The sequence below is a fragment of the Hippocampus guttulatus genome, chromosome 6 (genome assembly GCF_054856545.1).
Source record: "Hippocampus guttulatus isolate MCC_2025c chromosome 6, RoL_Hgut_1.0, whole genome shotgun sequence".
Taxonomy (NCBI): Eukaryota; Metazoa; Chordata; class Actinopteri; order Syngnathiformes; family Syngnathidae; genus Hippocampus; species Hippocampus guttulatus.
The window spans coordinates 22,045,265-22,061,654 of record NC_141266.1 but is presented as its reverse complement, the minus strand read 5'-3'; the positions used below and the strand labels follow the sequence as shown (position 1 = coordinate 22,061,654).

At 43.5% G+C, this 16,390-nt stretch overlaps 1 protein-coding gene across 1 annotated transcript in view; it reads right to left on the bottom strand.

Moving 5' to 3' along the window:
• The window catches only part of cadm4 (cell adhesion molecule 4), a 166,721-nt gene that overhangs the window by 139,551 nt on the left and 10,780 nt on the right, over positions 1-16,390 (bottom strand). The gene's annotated exons all lie outside the window — the stretch shown is intronic.

The window sequence follows — 16,390 nt, the reverse complement described above, 5'->3', positions numbered from 1 at the left end:
TACCGATTCTTCACAAGCGCCACATCACGCCGGTGCCATTTGACTTTTTTACAACCCCTCTATAATTACCCGCCATTTGTTTGCTCCCCCCGCCACACGCGGACGAGTTATTAAAATGATTTGCAGCCATCCGTGCCCTTCTGCTTCCATGTGCTGCCCTTCCGCCCCCCCCCCACCCCCTTTTCAAATGACTAAACATACAGAGTGCGACCTCAATGTCTTAAAAATACAATCAGGTCCATAATTATTGGGACATTATCATTGTGGGTGACATTGCAACACTTCGCCTCAATGCCTCTCTCAGGTCGTGAGTACGACGTTATTACTAGTCATTCTATGCAGAGGATAAAGAATATCACTGGCATCAGGGCCAAATTCTCCGATGTGGAAATGTGTTCAAATTTATAGTTTCGTAAAAAAAAAAAAACATGACATCCCATTTTTGTTCACTCTGTCGCTCAATAGACTCTCCTCCATTGGTCTCTCCCACACTCCCCACAGTTGGTTCCACCCCTACCTCACTGGCCGCACTCAGTTTGTCCAGCTCAAATCCTTCACCTCAAAGCCCCCCCCCAGTCACCACAGGTGTACCACAGGGATCTGTCCTAGGTCCCCTTCTCTTCATCATCTACCTCCTGCCTCTTGGCCATATCCTCCGCAAATTTAATATCCACTTTCACTGCTTTGCTGATGACACCCAGCTCTACCTCTCCTGCAAGCCAAACTCCATACTCCCACCCCCCTCCCTCACCTCTTGCCTCTCCGAACTCAAAACATGGTTCACAACAAACTTTCTTAAATTAAATACTAATAAAACTGAAGTCCTCCTTCTTGGCACCAAATCCACTTTAACCAAAGTAAACAGTTTTTCCTTCAATATTGACAGCTCCCTAGTGTCCCCCTCCCCCCAGGTTAAGAGTCTGGGTGTCATCCTGGATAGCATGCTCACCTTCCACTCACATATCAACACCATCACCCGCACTGCTTATTTCCACCTCCGCAATATTACCAGACTTCGCCCTTCCCTCACCCCCCGCACCACTGCTATTCTTGTCCACAGTCTTGTCACATCCCGCCTTGATTACTGCAACGCTCTCCTCTTCGGCCTACCTCAAAAGTCCCTTCATAAAATCCAGCTCGTTCAAAACGCCTCTGCTCGCATCATCACAAAAACATCTTCCCAGCAGCACATCACCCCCGTTCTCCAACAGCTCCACTGGCTCCCTGTTCAACATCGCATCAATTACAAACTGCTTCTATATACATATATGGCCATTCACAACCTGGCCCCTCCTTACCTATCCGACCTTCTCCCGGTGCATATCACCTCTCGCTCCCTCCGATCCTCGTCCTCCCTCCGCCTGTCAGTGCCCCCTGCCCGACTGAGCACCATGGGAGCCAGAGCCTTCAGTCACGCTGCTCCAAAGCTCTGGAACAACCTACCTCCGGACCTCCAAAACTGCACACCTCTTTCCACTTTCAAGTCCCGTCTAAAAACACACCTGTTCAGGATTGCCTACAACACATAGCTCTTCCATTTCTTATGTTTTTATGATTTTATGTCCTGTTTTTATATAATATCTCGTTTACTAATTTTTACATTGTATTTTCTTATTGTCTGTACAGTGTCCTTGGGTGGCATGAAAGGCGCTTTTAAATAAAATGCATTATTATTATTATTATTAAGGTTTACAGCACCATAACAGATGCTAATGAGCGTAAGCATTAATCTCGTGATGTAAAGGCCAAGGTGCAGTGTGTGATCAATACTCAAGGTGTCATTTTCTTTGTTTTCTAATTAGTTTGACAGTAAACTTCAACTGGGAGTGGCAATCAACTGCTTGAAGCCTCTTTTTTGATGACTGGTTCGCCATACACGTGAAAAACAAAACATCAATTGAACGCGAGCAAACTGCTCCATTCTAAGACGACGGATTCAAACCCCAAACCTCATCACTGCAAGGCGGGCGTGCTCGTCGATCCTGCTGCCGTGTCGTTTCTACGGTGGCGCTAAAGTGCAAAACGCACAATAACATAAATAAGCACAAAAGCAAATGTCAAAACACAAAAACAAAACTTGACAGCAACAACAAAAAAAACTTTTGTTTTGGTTTTTTTTAATATGCTGTAATGTGTTATTTTTTTGTGGGTTTTTTTTTTTAACTTCGTGTTTAGTTCTTTGTTTTTATGTTTTGCATTTCAGGGCGACATCCATGAACTCAAACCTTTGAGCGCAGCGACAACTTTCCCTCTCCGCCTGCCCTTCCTGGCAGTCTCTGAACTATAGAAACATTAAGCCTTGCAATTATGACGCTACTTGAGAAAGTATCACTTCAATAATTCAGAGATAATACACCTTTTTTTTTGTTTTTTACATCTGCCATCTCATAATTTCTCAACTTTTTATATCTTATCTTACCTGAAACCAGCACCCACACCCACACACAAAGCAGCACCGCGGTTTCATAAAAAGGCGGCACAAAGCGCAGGATTAAAAAGCAGCCTGAATGAATCCCTTCTTCCCATCGCCTGCACACGCAAGCGATGCTCCCTTTCATGCACTTTCCACACGGCTAAACTCGTCCTTTTCACCGCGAATGCATCGCAGCCTCCGGTTCAAAAGTGTTGTGTTGTGCCGCGCTAAATAAATCATCCCGATAAATATTATGCCTGCGCTGCCTGTTATCTCTCTTACCTGATTCTCACTCGCTGCTTTTAATTAACACTCTTTATGTGGCAGCTCCGTTGCTCCTGTATCGCTCCGTCTCAGCCCACCGGCACATGGGCGGCGGTGAGGGAGGGGGGGGGGGGGGGGGGGTTCGAGGGGGGAGGGGGGCAAGGGGGCGAGCAATCACTCCTACCTCAGGCTCTTTTTGTGAGGTTTGAAAATGGAAAACCGCAACAAACACCAAATCTTGTGCGCGGTCGCACTCATAGATAATACCCACACGGGGGGGAAAAAAACCCACCCACACATATCACTTGAAACGCATTAATACACTCGAATGAAAAAGCTCAAGGAGAGATGCACAGGCGAAACCATCCCTCGTCTGATTTATTCGACAGAAACACCATCAGGTTTTGCGCCTTCTCTTTTTGTTTCTCTTAAGGTTCATTCTGCAGCCTGCGTTTTGGTTCTCACTCGTCACAAGAATCCATTTGCTAGCGGATATCGACGTCAGTGTTGCCATCTTGAAAGAGAAAGGATTACCAGATTTTAAAAGTAACTCAGTCCGACAATCCTGCTGAACGTAAATTTGACAACCACTTTTGCCAGTAATTAATTGTGACTCTTTTTCAATGTGAACTTTCAGAATAAAGTTATTTTTTTAATTCAAAATTAAAGAAACAATTTCTGGACCTAAGTAATTATTTTTACATGGGAATTTTTTTTGGGGGGGGGGTGGAAAAAGTATTGAAAAAAGTCACATGTAAATATGTTTTTGTAAGGCAGTCTGTTTTGGCCTGACTTCATATTGTCATGGCAAATTTTGACATTTGTCATTTGTATTGTTTACAAATATACTGTATTCATTCAAATTGGGGAACCTCAGACAGTCACCCAGCTTTGGTGCAGCTTTCTCCTTCGTCCCGAATGTGCGCAAATCCATGTTTTGTTTCTTGGAACGGATTAGGGCATTTACATGGAAAACGCGTCTCTACTTACAAAATATTCTAGTTAAGAAATTTCTTCCAGAACCAATGAATTTGGTAAGTCGAGGTACCACTGTAGTGACTGCCTTCCCATCTTGAAAATGTGAATCGCTCTTCTTCCTGCATTATCTTTTTTCATGTGGTCAAAATGCGATATGGGGCATATGTGATGTCACTGTCCTAAATTTTAAAGTCCCAGAATGCATCACCTCTGGCTATCAACACTGTGCTTCAAATCAGGCCTGTATCGGCGCCGGTTCGCTGCCATCGCTACTCGCCCATCTCTAACATACACACATAAATCGATCTTCATTTTTCTTTCCTTACTTTGAACAATAAAAGCGCATAGTTCACCCAACCTGAGAATTACAATGAGTAAATAACCACTTGTGACGTCATCAAGTTTAAACTTTCTGAACCGCCTCACTCAGCCTTTGAAATGTTTTTAAAAGACATTAACGGCCGACTGCAGCAAGCCGAGCGGAAAGCTTTTTCTTTTTTTTTTTTAACAGCAATCTGGCGACGAGAGCGATAGCATCGCAACGGGAGCTCCAGCTTTGGGCGACGTCTGATTGGAGCCCTTTTAATCTTTCTATCACATCACACACACTGAGTGTGTCTTGGCACAATCTCTGCAAAAGCTCCACATGACTTCGCGAAATGTGTGCTAAAAACTTGACCTGCGCTACAGACGCACTCACATTGTACGCACGCGCAGCGGTGGGGGTAGAAGGAAGCAGTGAAGTCAACTCAACTCACGTCACCATCAGCATCACTCTTGCGAAACAGTATACAATTCTGCAAACAAAAAGAGTCCTCAAGGCTGGTGGATGCCACCCCCATTTCAAGTTTACTCGCAAATCAAACCTAAAAGGAATAAAAATACAATTCGCGTATTTAAAACAACCACGTAGCCTAGCCCCTCAGGCCGTTAGCTTAACGGTAATGCTAATTAGCACCTATGTTGGAGTGCTTTAAATAACGGGTTGAACAGAAGCAGCGCAGCTAAACGCGTACGACGACAATATACTAGTAGTCGCAGACATGGATTCTTTATCCTCTGCAAAAATGGCTAATATTAGTGCCGTAGTGATGAACTGAGAGGAGTTGCGACGTCTCAAGAAACAGTATGCTCGTCTGTCTCATCTTGCCCCAGGTGGCCATGGCTTTTACAACAGAAAGAGCGAACCACTACCTTACCGTCTTGCCCATCAGGGATCTATTTTTTGGGGTGAGGGGGGGGGGGGGGGGTTAATCATCACTAATTATTAATATAATACAGAGATCTGTGATTGACAGGCTGGGATCAGTTCTAGCACACCCCGCAAACTTAATGGAGAAGAAGCGCAGTACAAAATGGATGGCTGGAAAACAACATCGCGTAATTCTGTTTGCAAACTGCACGATGTTTTGGATGCATCTCCTGCATTGGGTCTCATGAGCTGGTTCAAGTTGGATGAAACACATTTTTGTTCTTCTGATGGTAAATTTCCCAATCACTGTCACAAGTTCAGCGTGCAGAAAAAAAAAACCCTACACTTTTCTCGACTGACAATGCGACAAGAAGCCATTAGCTATGAAACCAGAGCCATTTTAGCCCGGTAAAAAGAGGCGCAATCATATAACACCGACAACTTCGCTGGCCTCCCTTCCGCCGCCGTTCAAAGCGCAAACAAGAGAACATTTCTCTCACCGCATTCCGCCGCGAGGGAGTTGCGACGGGCCGCTGCGTGCGGTGCTCTGAGATAAAAGTGCGTCAGTCTGGCGGGAATGCACATCCACGACACGGGTCACACAATAAAGCGCTAGCGGTAATTACAAGCCGCTCGGGTTGTCCATTAGCACGTCGTCAAACGCCTGGAAAGTACCGTAAAGATGCAGGTGTTTGGCGCAGGTGGCCACAGGACAGCTTAGGCCTCGGCCAAAGTGGAATTATTTGCATCCTGAGTTATTGAAATGACAGTCGGTCGAAATGCTTGCGGGGTTGGAATGGCCCGTGTGTGTGTGTGTGTGTGTGTGTGTGTGTGTGTGTGTTTGTTGAGATTATCGGAGCACACAGCACATGGGACCAAAGCCATTTGATGTTTCATCGAGATAGAAACAAATCTTAAAAGATTTGAAAAATTCTTTACCCCGCCTAAATTGACGTTGACGCGCCAACAGACGGACGAGCGACTCATTTCCAATCCGGCCGATCGTCAAACGCACCTCGAAAAGTTCCGTATTGCTGCTGCAGTGTTCTATGTATGAACAGTAACATGTACGGTTTTATTGCAGCAGCTGGAAAAAATAAATAAATCCAAAATTACTTCCTTGCGATTAGAAGAATAACTTTCCATCACGGGAGCAGCCACTGCAATGCGGCGTTAAATCATCAGCGTGCAATTATTACATCACATATCTAAGAGGAGACATTTGAGGATTTCCCAAGTAGGCCACGATCCCAAGTTAACCGGGGTGGGGGGGGGGGGGGGGGGCTCCTCCTTTCCCATCAGCTCGTTATTGTGCTGTAATGAATACACAGCCCATAAAAGGAAGTTGCTACAGGGGCTAGCGGGAGAGCAACATGACAAACAAGCGCAAACGCGGCTCGTTTACGGGCCAGCTGTAAAAGATCCCGCCGCCATTTTATTGCATCCAGTTTAGACGAATAAAACTTTTTGTCACACTTTTGATTCGCGCCGCAGGCAGCAAATCTGTTTGCGGTCGATGGAACAGCGCAGGTGCCTCTAAATAAGTCTCATTAAAAAGGCAAGCGGCGCTGAATAAACGTGTCCACGTGTCAAGATAACTAGCCTCGTGCTAACCCTCTCCCCGACCCCGGCCCCCGTTTCAGTAGTTTTTGTATGATGTCCACTTAAGCACGTTATCGATTCCAGGCTGTCGTCGTCCTCCAGAATGCAAAGCGTGTTTTGGCAGGAGCAATTAAAGCGAGATTATGGAGATTTATTATGATTTTTTTTTTAATCCAATAAGAATAGCTTCTGAGTCATGGTGAAAATCTTCAACATAAAGAGAGAGATCATATAAAATATATATATATATTTATAAGCCTGTCTCGGCCCAATTGTTCTCATTATTTTCTAATCTTTATCCTGATCTTCAGTTTCTTTTTTTATTTTTTACATTTGGTGACATTTTCTTGTAATTTGTTTTTATTTTTTGACAAATAGTATTTGTCAAATGCTTGCTTTTGTAATTTGCTTTCTTAGATTTGTTTTAGGATTTTTTTCCATAATTTGTCCAATTATGTTTGTATTTTTCTCTTTTTTTAATAGTCACATTATTTTAGGGGATTTTATAAAATATATTTTTTGTATTTTGGGTCATAATCTTTTCATGTTTTTTATTTTTTGATGTGCAATATTTTCTTGTAGAATTTGTGTATTTTCCATGTTTGTCTTTTTTCTAATGTGTATTTTCTAAACGTTGTACTTAATTTGTTATTTGCATATTTGCAAATTGTTCATCGAAGATGTGATTCTTTGAGAAACAATTGTGTCTATAATTTTCCTCAATTTGTACATTAATTGTAAAATATTTTTGCTACTATTTTTCCAATTTTGAACAGTCTCACATTTGATTTTTTTTCTGACAGTATTTTCTGTGCTTTTTTTCCCCCCAAAAAATTATTTCACTTTTTTTTCAATTGCTTTTATTACTGTTAATACTGAACAATGTTACAATGACGCTTTGAAAGGTTATATATATATATATATATATATATATATATATATATATGTTGACACAGAGAAGATTAAAGAAAACTTTAATCTAGCATGTTTCTTCTCTGTGTCAACTCTCTCCTCAAGTTCAACCTCCGGGGACCACAAAGATGGGGGCCAGAAGGTTTTGGTCCCGAGAGACAAAAAGGATTTGATAGCATTCACTGAGCACAAAGATGGAACAACTCGAGACTGATCGGGGCTAAGAGGAACAAGACCAAAAGTACGCCGAGGGAAGAGAGTAGGTGATGAATTCATAAGTGGACGAGATGGCGAGAGAGGAAAAACGGAAACAGAGTGACTCGGGAGACATGGCAAAGTGTTGAAGTGAACAAAAAAAAAAATATATATATATATATATATATATATATATGAATAAAAGATGGAGGACCAGACGGATAGAATGAAACCGACAAAAGTAGAGGTGAGAAAGACAGCTGCTGGAGCCATCAAAATCCCAAAAGTGTGTGTGTGTGTGTGTGTGTGTGTGTGTGTGTGTGTGCTAAATTGCCTGCAGTTATGAATTCCAGCTTCGTATTTATGCGACAGCTCGATGAATTCTCACAAGGATTTAGGGAGAAATTCACACGTAAAAAAATAAAAATAAATTATTCAACGCTATATTACCTTTGTAACCTTCCTGGTAATAATTTCCCTGCAAGCGTTCCAATAACTGGCACTGAAAATGTCATATATAAAATATGTCATAAAAATAAAATAGTACTCTCTAAGATCATACCTTAAAAAAAAGTCACAATTAAATGGAATTGAAAAAAAAATGTAACCGTTTTTGTCACACTTTCTCATTGAATTCAATTCAATGCATGCCGCTCATTTTGCACCTCATTTGGGGGCAGTAAGGAGGGACAAGTCATACTTCAGACTTTCCTGCAGGGCAAATCCTGCCGAGCATGATTCATGCGCTCGTTCTTCGCAGAGGATAAAGAAAGTATCCTTGGGGGGGTCGTGATATACTCTTGGTCCACGTGTGTTGCTGCACCTTTGATGTTCAAATATCCATTGCTCAAAGGGTTGAAACACAGCCGCGTGGATGCTAATTATTGCCTATGTGAGCATTAGCCTTAAGCTAGCGGACTAAAGGTGAACTCTGTGGTTCGAAATATGCAAGATGTAATTGTCTCTGTTTTACATTGAGTTTGACGGTAAACTTCAACCGTGTGTTGCAAGTAGAAGCTTGAAGCCAATTCTCGGAAGAATATTTACTACTTCTATACAGTACTTGCATCTCGCGTTTGCGCTCACCTCAAGTCAAAGGAGGAAAAAAAAGTGCACTCCTTCCTAGTTCCTTCCACTTTGACTCAGTGCCAGATGCCGCTGAAGAAAAATTACCGGGCTGAATTAGAGCAAAGTCTTAGCAACTCTCCCATTAAAAGTGATTCACAGCACATTTCTCTATGCCTGACCGTCCACAACAGCCGCCATCATTTTTTGGGAACAGTCAGACGGAAGCGTTTCACATCGCCAGTCCACAATCTCCATCCGTCCATCAACCGCCATTTCCCCACTATGTCACAAGCAGATGAGGGAAAAAAAACAAAAACAAAAGAAAAAACATTAGCCCCCTACCAGGCACCGTAATTGACTGCAGCGTATAGCCGTATAGCATAGCCGTATCTATGCCGCCATTTTTACGGCTTCTTTCACCTTCGCCGTAATTGAGTCACTTGGCCGTGTCAAATATGCACAGTCAGATAGGCCGAAGCACGCCCGAGTGTGTATGTGTGTGTGTGGCGAGAGTTGGGTGTGGGGGGCGGGGGGTGTGATAGTTGACTGACAGGGTACACGACTCAATTCGGCAAATCTTGATGTAACCCAGTGGATGTTTTCCTTTTGTGTGTGTGTGTGTGTGTGTGTGTGTGTGTGTGTGTGTGTGTGTGTGTGTGTGCGTGCGCGTTTCGCTATTGCCATGTGCCGTTCTGCATGTCTAACAAAGATGATAATGTTACGGAGTGTAACGCTGTGTCAACTCAAAACAACCTTCAAGTCATCTTTCCCCATTGAAATGAATTGAAATGCCATGAACCCATTCCAACCTCACCCCCCCCCCCCCAAAAAAACCCATTTCTGCATTTGTGTTTTGTTAAATCGTGAAAAATAAATATTGTATTTCATAAAAAGAGAGTAACAACACAATGAATTGCAATGTAAAGATTCAATGCCGCGATTCAATTGCTTTTGCTACTCCTTCTGATGTGCTCGCTTTGGCCACAGGGAGGCACTACAATACTGTACAGTCAGACAGACACAAACGAAGAAGAAGTGACTTCCATCCATGACGATTGTAAATAACTCACTAGGATGCTGTGGTCATTTTTCATTGAGGATAAAGAATCCAGTCAAACTCACGCCAATAACGCTTTTACTGTATGACAGGTTTTACATCTATAAATGTTCATAATGTATTTTTACATCGTGGTTGGCGGCCATTTTATTGTTACATTGTTTGTCTAAAACTTGTCGTGTTCAACGATCCGTCAATTCGAAGACCGCAACCATTGATGCTACACATTAGCATTTCAAAGGCATTTCGCATTGTTTGTTAGCATTAAGCTCAGCTGCCTTATTCGTAAAGCAAAGCGACTTTGCTTTGAGTGCACAACTTGTGACTCCCTCTTTTATGTTTAGTTTTTGAGAACATTTCAACGAGGAGTGGCATAGAACTTTTTCTTTTGAACAAACACCCCTTGCTTATTGTGAAGAGACTTGAATTGAGTGGCCATTTTGACATTCTACCTTTGTCACACTGCCTTCGGGCTCACATTGCGAACATGACATGCAAATGGGTGAATTCTTCCTCTTCATTCTTCTCTCATCCACGAAAGCAATATTATTTAGACTATCTACTTTAGACTAGTTGGACAACAGAGCCTATTATTTAATCAAAACTTTTTGACTTCCGCTTTAACACGGCAGCATCATCATGTCCATTCTCAAAGTTTGAGGCAGATCCGTTGACGTCTTTTTCGTATAGCTTTATTATGGGGACAATTGAACCTTGAAACAGATTGTTTTTTTTCCGCAATCTTTTTTTTTTTTTTATACAGTTTTAGGTACCAGGCCGACTTCTTTAAATTGGGGGGTGTGCAAAGTTCCTCAAGGGCCGAGTAAGAGAGACGGAAAAAAAGCGGAGGAGGAACAAGATGTGAGATGCGAGGGAGTGGGGAAGTATACGAGGGAATTCAAAGGGCCCGTAAGGGAAGCAAAACTGCACTTTACTGCAAATAACTGCAAGAAGTCAAAGTTATGCTGGTGAGCCCGAAGACACGCGGGCCTCGCTTAAAGCACCCGTGGGAGCAAAGCATGCTGGGTGGGAGACAGTTGACAGGGGGTCCCTTGCGTGCATGCCGCACGCTGGAAAAGAAAGCCTCCGCCTCCAAAATGTTGTAGCGTGCCATCCGAAACGCATACGTCAGCTTCCTCGCACCCAGAGGGAGAAAATGCAAGGAGATCAAAAGAAAGAAGGAAACTGACTCAGAGGTAATCCTGCGAAAAGACGACAAAAACGTGGAAAGCAAATAGCGGAGACGAAGCTGTCAAAAGATTGATGCAATGACTCCCCTGCCTAGATGCCCCGACCATCTGATTGAGATGTGACATGGAAGATTTACTGCCGTGTCCTCCTCATGTTCAAAAAAAGTGCAGCAAAAATGTTTTGCGTTGAAATCATTACGTGCTTTCTGATTAAGTCATTGCAACTTCTTCTGGTGTGCATGACTTGGCCACCAGGGGGCAGTGTATCACAGTCATGGGGAGAGAAACGAAGAAGAATTTCACAAGACGATAAAACTGGTGTGGGGCCAAAAAAAGACCTGTCAGGACAATTTTGATTACAATTTACCGACACCGTGTGGTAAATTTAATATTTTTCACTAAATTGTTATAATATTCCCCATTTTTCAGTGAGGATAAAGAATACATGGCTTTGAGGATTGCTATCCACTAGAGACCTGCGTACAATCGGATACCCATGGATTCATATATTCATGGCGCCATCACCCATTTTTTGTGCAAAACGCTGAATGGCGATCGAACCGCCAGTTTTTTAAGAATTTGGGGGGCTTTAAAAAAGTATCCCCCTCTCCCCCAACAAATTTCAAATTCATGATATTGGCCTCCAACTATACCTCGAGATTTTTGCAATTTTTAGTGCCGGCCTGGTCTCGGGCCGGAATTGGTGTCGATGGACCGTTTGTGTTCAAATATCCGTTGTTAAAACGGTCATAGCACCGCGCCTATTGATGCAATCTGTTAGCCCGTCTATGGCGGTTTGCATTGTATGACAGCATTCAGCTCGCCAAAGGCAAAATTGTGTGGTGGCGTGGTCGAATTCCCTTTGACAGTTAACTTCAAGGATTTTTTTTTTTAACTTAGAGTGTGATTTCGATTTTTTTTCTTCCACTACTGGATGATCATAATATATCCCTTTCAATAAAAATATAAGAACTCGTACAAATATTTGGTGGCACCGGGCGTGTTTGAGGTAGCCAATTGTTTGTTGTAAATGAGCTAATGTGGTACTTGAACACCATCACCACAAATATCGTCATTGTTCCCAACATCCCCGCTTGTGTGTGACCGCACCGCAGTGCAATTGTGCTCAGAACCAAAAAAAAAACCAAAAACAACAACAACAGAATGAACAAGACAAATGTTCGTGTCCATCCAGGGAGCTCGATTCCGGAGCTTGGTTGGCACGGTTTGTCGAAAGCTGTCTTGCAGCCCGGCGGTTTGATCATGGAACTCTCACTAAGAGTCCTGGCAGCATGCATGTGGGCGCATGCACCTGCAGCTCTGACACTGGAGGCTGTGCGCAGGCATGGGCCTTAGCGTTTAAGCCGCAATCAAGCCAAAAATGGCAGAAAGGCAGTAACGGCGACAACGCGGTGGGGGGGAGCTGGATCAGAATGACGCAGACATGGAAAAGTACACTAAGCCACTACTTGGGGTGGTGGGAGGGTGGGGGGGGGGGGGGCTCGGTTGAGTGGCCCCACACTGGGGAGGATTTAGAATGAGGCGGGAGAGAGACAGAAAGGCTACAAAGACACCCTTTTAGATTTGCAGTGCCTTGATATACAAGTTATTCAGCTGCCTTGACCTGCAAGCGCATACTTGAGATATGAGCGCCGTACGGTGGCAAATTACAATTGACAATTAGCCACAAATGTTGACCAACTTTTCCAAAAAAGCAGACTCAATGCCACTCCAGGTTGAATTTTTTTTTTTTTTTGCAAACTAAACAGATAAAGGCCATTAATGATATGTTGCGCATTTAAAACCACGTCGATTTGCCCGACAAAAAATAGGCAGCTTAGCCGAATGCTAACAATGCAAAACGCCATTGACGTGCTAACAATAGCATTGACAGTCACATACGTTTTACTTTATCTTCTACAGAATAAATGACTAATTGTACATCATTTTACCAATTAAATTAGTCGTACACAAAAAAGCTATACTGCCTCCTGGTGGCCAAGTTGTGCACGCAATTTGAATTTTTGACATACTACTTCATTGGTATTATGCCAAGTACAATACAGGGTGGTATTTTTCTTTATTCAATATCACAAATATAAAAATTGGAGTTTCTTGATTGTTTGGTACGAATCTGGGGCATTTCCATTCGTTTCAATGGGGTTCAAAGGGATTTGAGATACAAGTGTTGAAGTTGTATCTCAAGGCGCGACGACATTTGGAAATGACAGCAAGACAGTACGAAGTCACTTTTTTTTAACTTCTTTTTAATGGATTCTTAGAGTGTAGTGCTCCTCCGCATAGTCGAGTATAATACTATTACTTTGGCGCCATCTTGAGAAATGTAAACTTCAAGCGAAATAGACAGAAATTACTCGCAGGTTTTCACAATTCACAGCAAAGCTCAGAGACCGCAAAAGTTTCAGCTGTTTCTTTAACGCTGTGACAACAGTGCAACATTCACACCGAAGCTGCTGTTGACCACAGCTCACGCCCAGTCACTCTCATGAAGATCTTACGACAAAGGCCCCGCCTCTTAAAGGCACATGCATGTATTGACGATGCAATTTGTTCTGTGTTTTCAATAATGTGCATTTTTGATTTTTGCGATGGGGTTTTTTTTTTTTTTTTTTTTTTTTTTAAGTTTGAATGTGTTCCAAAAATGAAATGTAGAAGTCTATGGATATATGTCCGGTCTGTATGACAACGGTGTGTGTGTGTGGAACATATCCCACGCAATAAATGGGGGTTAATCTGGAAAACTGCAACGGAGGACTTCCCAAGAGCCCCTAAATGCAATGCAATCCGCATGCAAAGTCATGTCACCAACGCCGCCGCCGCCAACGCACATTCTGGGCTCCTCCCGCAATAATAAGGCCCCGTGATTTATACATCAGTCATCTTTTGGGATCAACATGCTTCCTAATTACCGGTGTTTTATGTTTGTTTTTAATTCCGCCCCCGCTAAGCTCGTAAATCGCTTCTCCCGCGGCGCTCGGTTGCTACCTGAGTCTTGTAAATGGTGACTGTCACATTACTAAAACACAGTCGCAGACGGATGCCAAAAACAGAGGATAACAGCGGAACGAAATAAAGAAATAAAGAAATAAAGAAATAAATAACGGAACGAACCCTCGCAGGTTGAGCACAATTCATTTTAGGCTGCTGGTGGAATTTGCTGGTGCAATTCGCTCAAATCTTAATTGTCGTTGCGAAGGCGCCATGCAAGCAAAAAAAAAAAGCCAAAGTGACAGATGATGCTTACAAATTGTACAACTGCAGAAGCCGTCGACTGAAGTGGTTCCACTGTGTAAAAATATATGAAAATATACGCACAGATGGATAGAAAGACAGACAGATCCCACTTCTGACACCCATGTAGCAAGACGCGGGAATATGAATTGTAACAAGAGCACGGCAGCAGATGGGAGATTTCAATATGGCCCTTCAAGGCTTCTCATAATAATTTTTTTAATTTATTGATTTATTTTTATGCAAGAACACGGCTGCAGATGGGAGATTTCAATCTGGACCCTCAAGGCTTCTCATAGATATTTGGTTATTTACTTATTTATTTTATTATTAATTATTATTATTATTATTATTATTATTAATAATAATGCATTTCCTGGGCGGCCCGGTAGTCCAGTGGTTAGCACGTCGGCTTCACAGTGCAGAGGTACCGGGTTCGATTCCAGCTCCGGCCTCCCTGTGTGGAGTTTGCATGTTCTCCCCGGGCCTGCGTGGGTTTTCTCCGGGTGCTCCGGTTTCCTCCCACATTCCAAAAACATGCATGGCAGGCTGATTGGATGCTCTAAATTGTCCCTAGGTGTGAGTGTGGGCGTGGATGGTTGTTCGTCTCTGTGTGCCCTGCGATTGGCTGGCAACTGATTCAGGGTGTCCCCCGCCTACTGCCCGGAGACGGCTGGGATAGGCTCCAGCACCCCCCGCGACCCTAGTGAGGATCAAGCGGTTCGGAAAATGGATGGATGGATGGATGCATTTCCTCATAGTAAACCAAACACTGAACCAGAAGGATTCTGAAGTCAGCAAACCCTGGTCGATAGCCAAGAAATGACGGCGCCCCGCCATGTGCACCGTGGGATGAAAACTTTGCCATTAGACAGAACACAAAACTAAATAAATACTTGATACCCTTTGACAGAAGCTTGACCGCAGAACCCCACTGGCAGGAGCAACTCCCCCCCCCGCCACCCCCCCCCCCCCCACGCACAGCTCAATCCTCCAACGTGGCCCAGCAACCGCGGCCTCGCTGCAAACTACGCCGAAGGTGTCAAAGCGCTTCAGTATCCGCAGAGTGGCTGGCTCCTTCTGCGGCTCCGCGATAACATTATTACCCCTGACAGATGGACCTTGGCGATAGCAACGTGGCCCGCGCGGGACTCCGGTCCAAGCCGTTCAGTCTCCCGCTCTGCCCGACAGGGGGAGGCGGAGCGGAACCAAGTCTCACACCAAATGCAGTGGTACCTCCACTTACGAAATGAATTGGTTCTGGAAGAAATGTATTCACTTGAAAAATTCGTAAGTAGAGACGCGTTTTCCATGTAAATGCTCTAATCCGTTCCAAGCCCCCTGAAAATTCAGACATAAATGTTTTCTGAAGCATAAAAACGCATCAAAATATGTAAGAACTACATGTTACAATTAGATTATTGAACAATGAATGAGAGTTGTGCATCATGTCAAAAAAAAAAAGCGTAAAGAATAAAAATGATGGTCATTTAACTGAACTGCATCCTCCTCGTTTTTTTTTTGCCCTCTTGAGTCCATGTTGTCTCTCAGAAGTGTTTTTTGCCTGCCGTTTTGTAAAGAACTGATCCAATGACGTTTGCGTGTGTCTGCTTTTAACCACCCTTCAAAAATGTTCAAGGCAAACATCCGCAAAGTGAGCGATTGCCCCACTGGTGAACACTTTTTCTGGGGGATTCACATTTACGTCAAACTATCGCGAACGCCTCATTGTCCGAGGGGAGAATGACGAGAACGCTACGTAGACACATATCCATCTATCTACACGCACAGACACATACGGTCGAGGTCCCTCTTAGCCAATGGAATGCCTGGAGGATGCTCGGTAATAGCCAATGGCAGAGCAGCTATAAATATGTTGTGTTCAGGAGCTTTCCTAGCTTGAAATTTCTTTCGTAACAGGAGGCAATATTTTCCTCTTGAGGCGTTTCGTAACTTGGAAATTTCGGATGTTCGTAAGTAGAGTTACCACCGTATCCACTTAGCAATGTACGTAGCCCGCCGTGATCTGGGACGGCATCAAATATCAATACGGTTGCAAATATCACATTCGAGCATGGAGGTTTTATTTTGCATTCTCTTCAACGCAAAATCTTGCCAACCAAGGCAAAGGTTTGACAATTGGCTGCTCACTATTATGAGTTCATATCCCTCCCCCACCCCAGCCAGCCATTATTTTTAGCGCTTATCCTGTCAGTTGCGCGGTGTCCCGGTAGTACAAAAGTATCACGATACCTCACAGTCAAAGA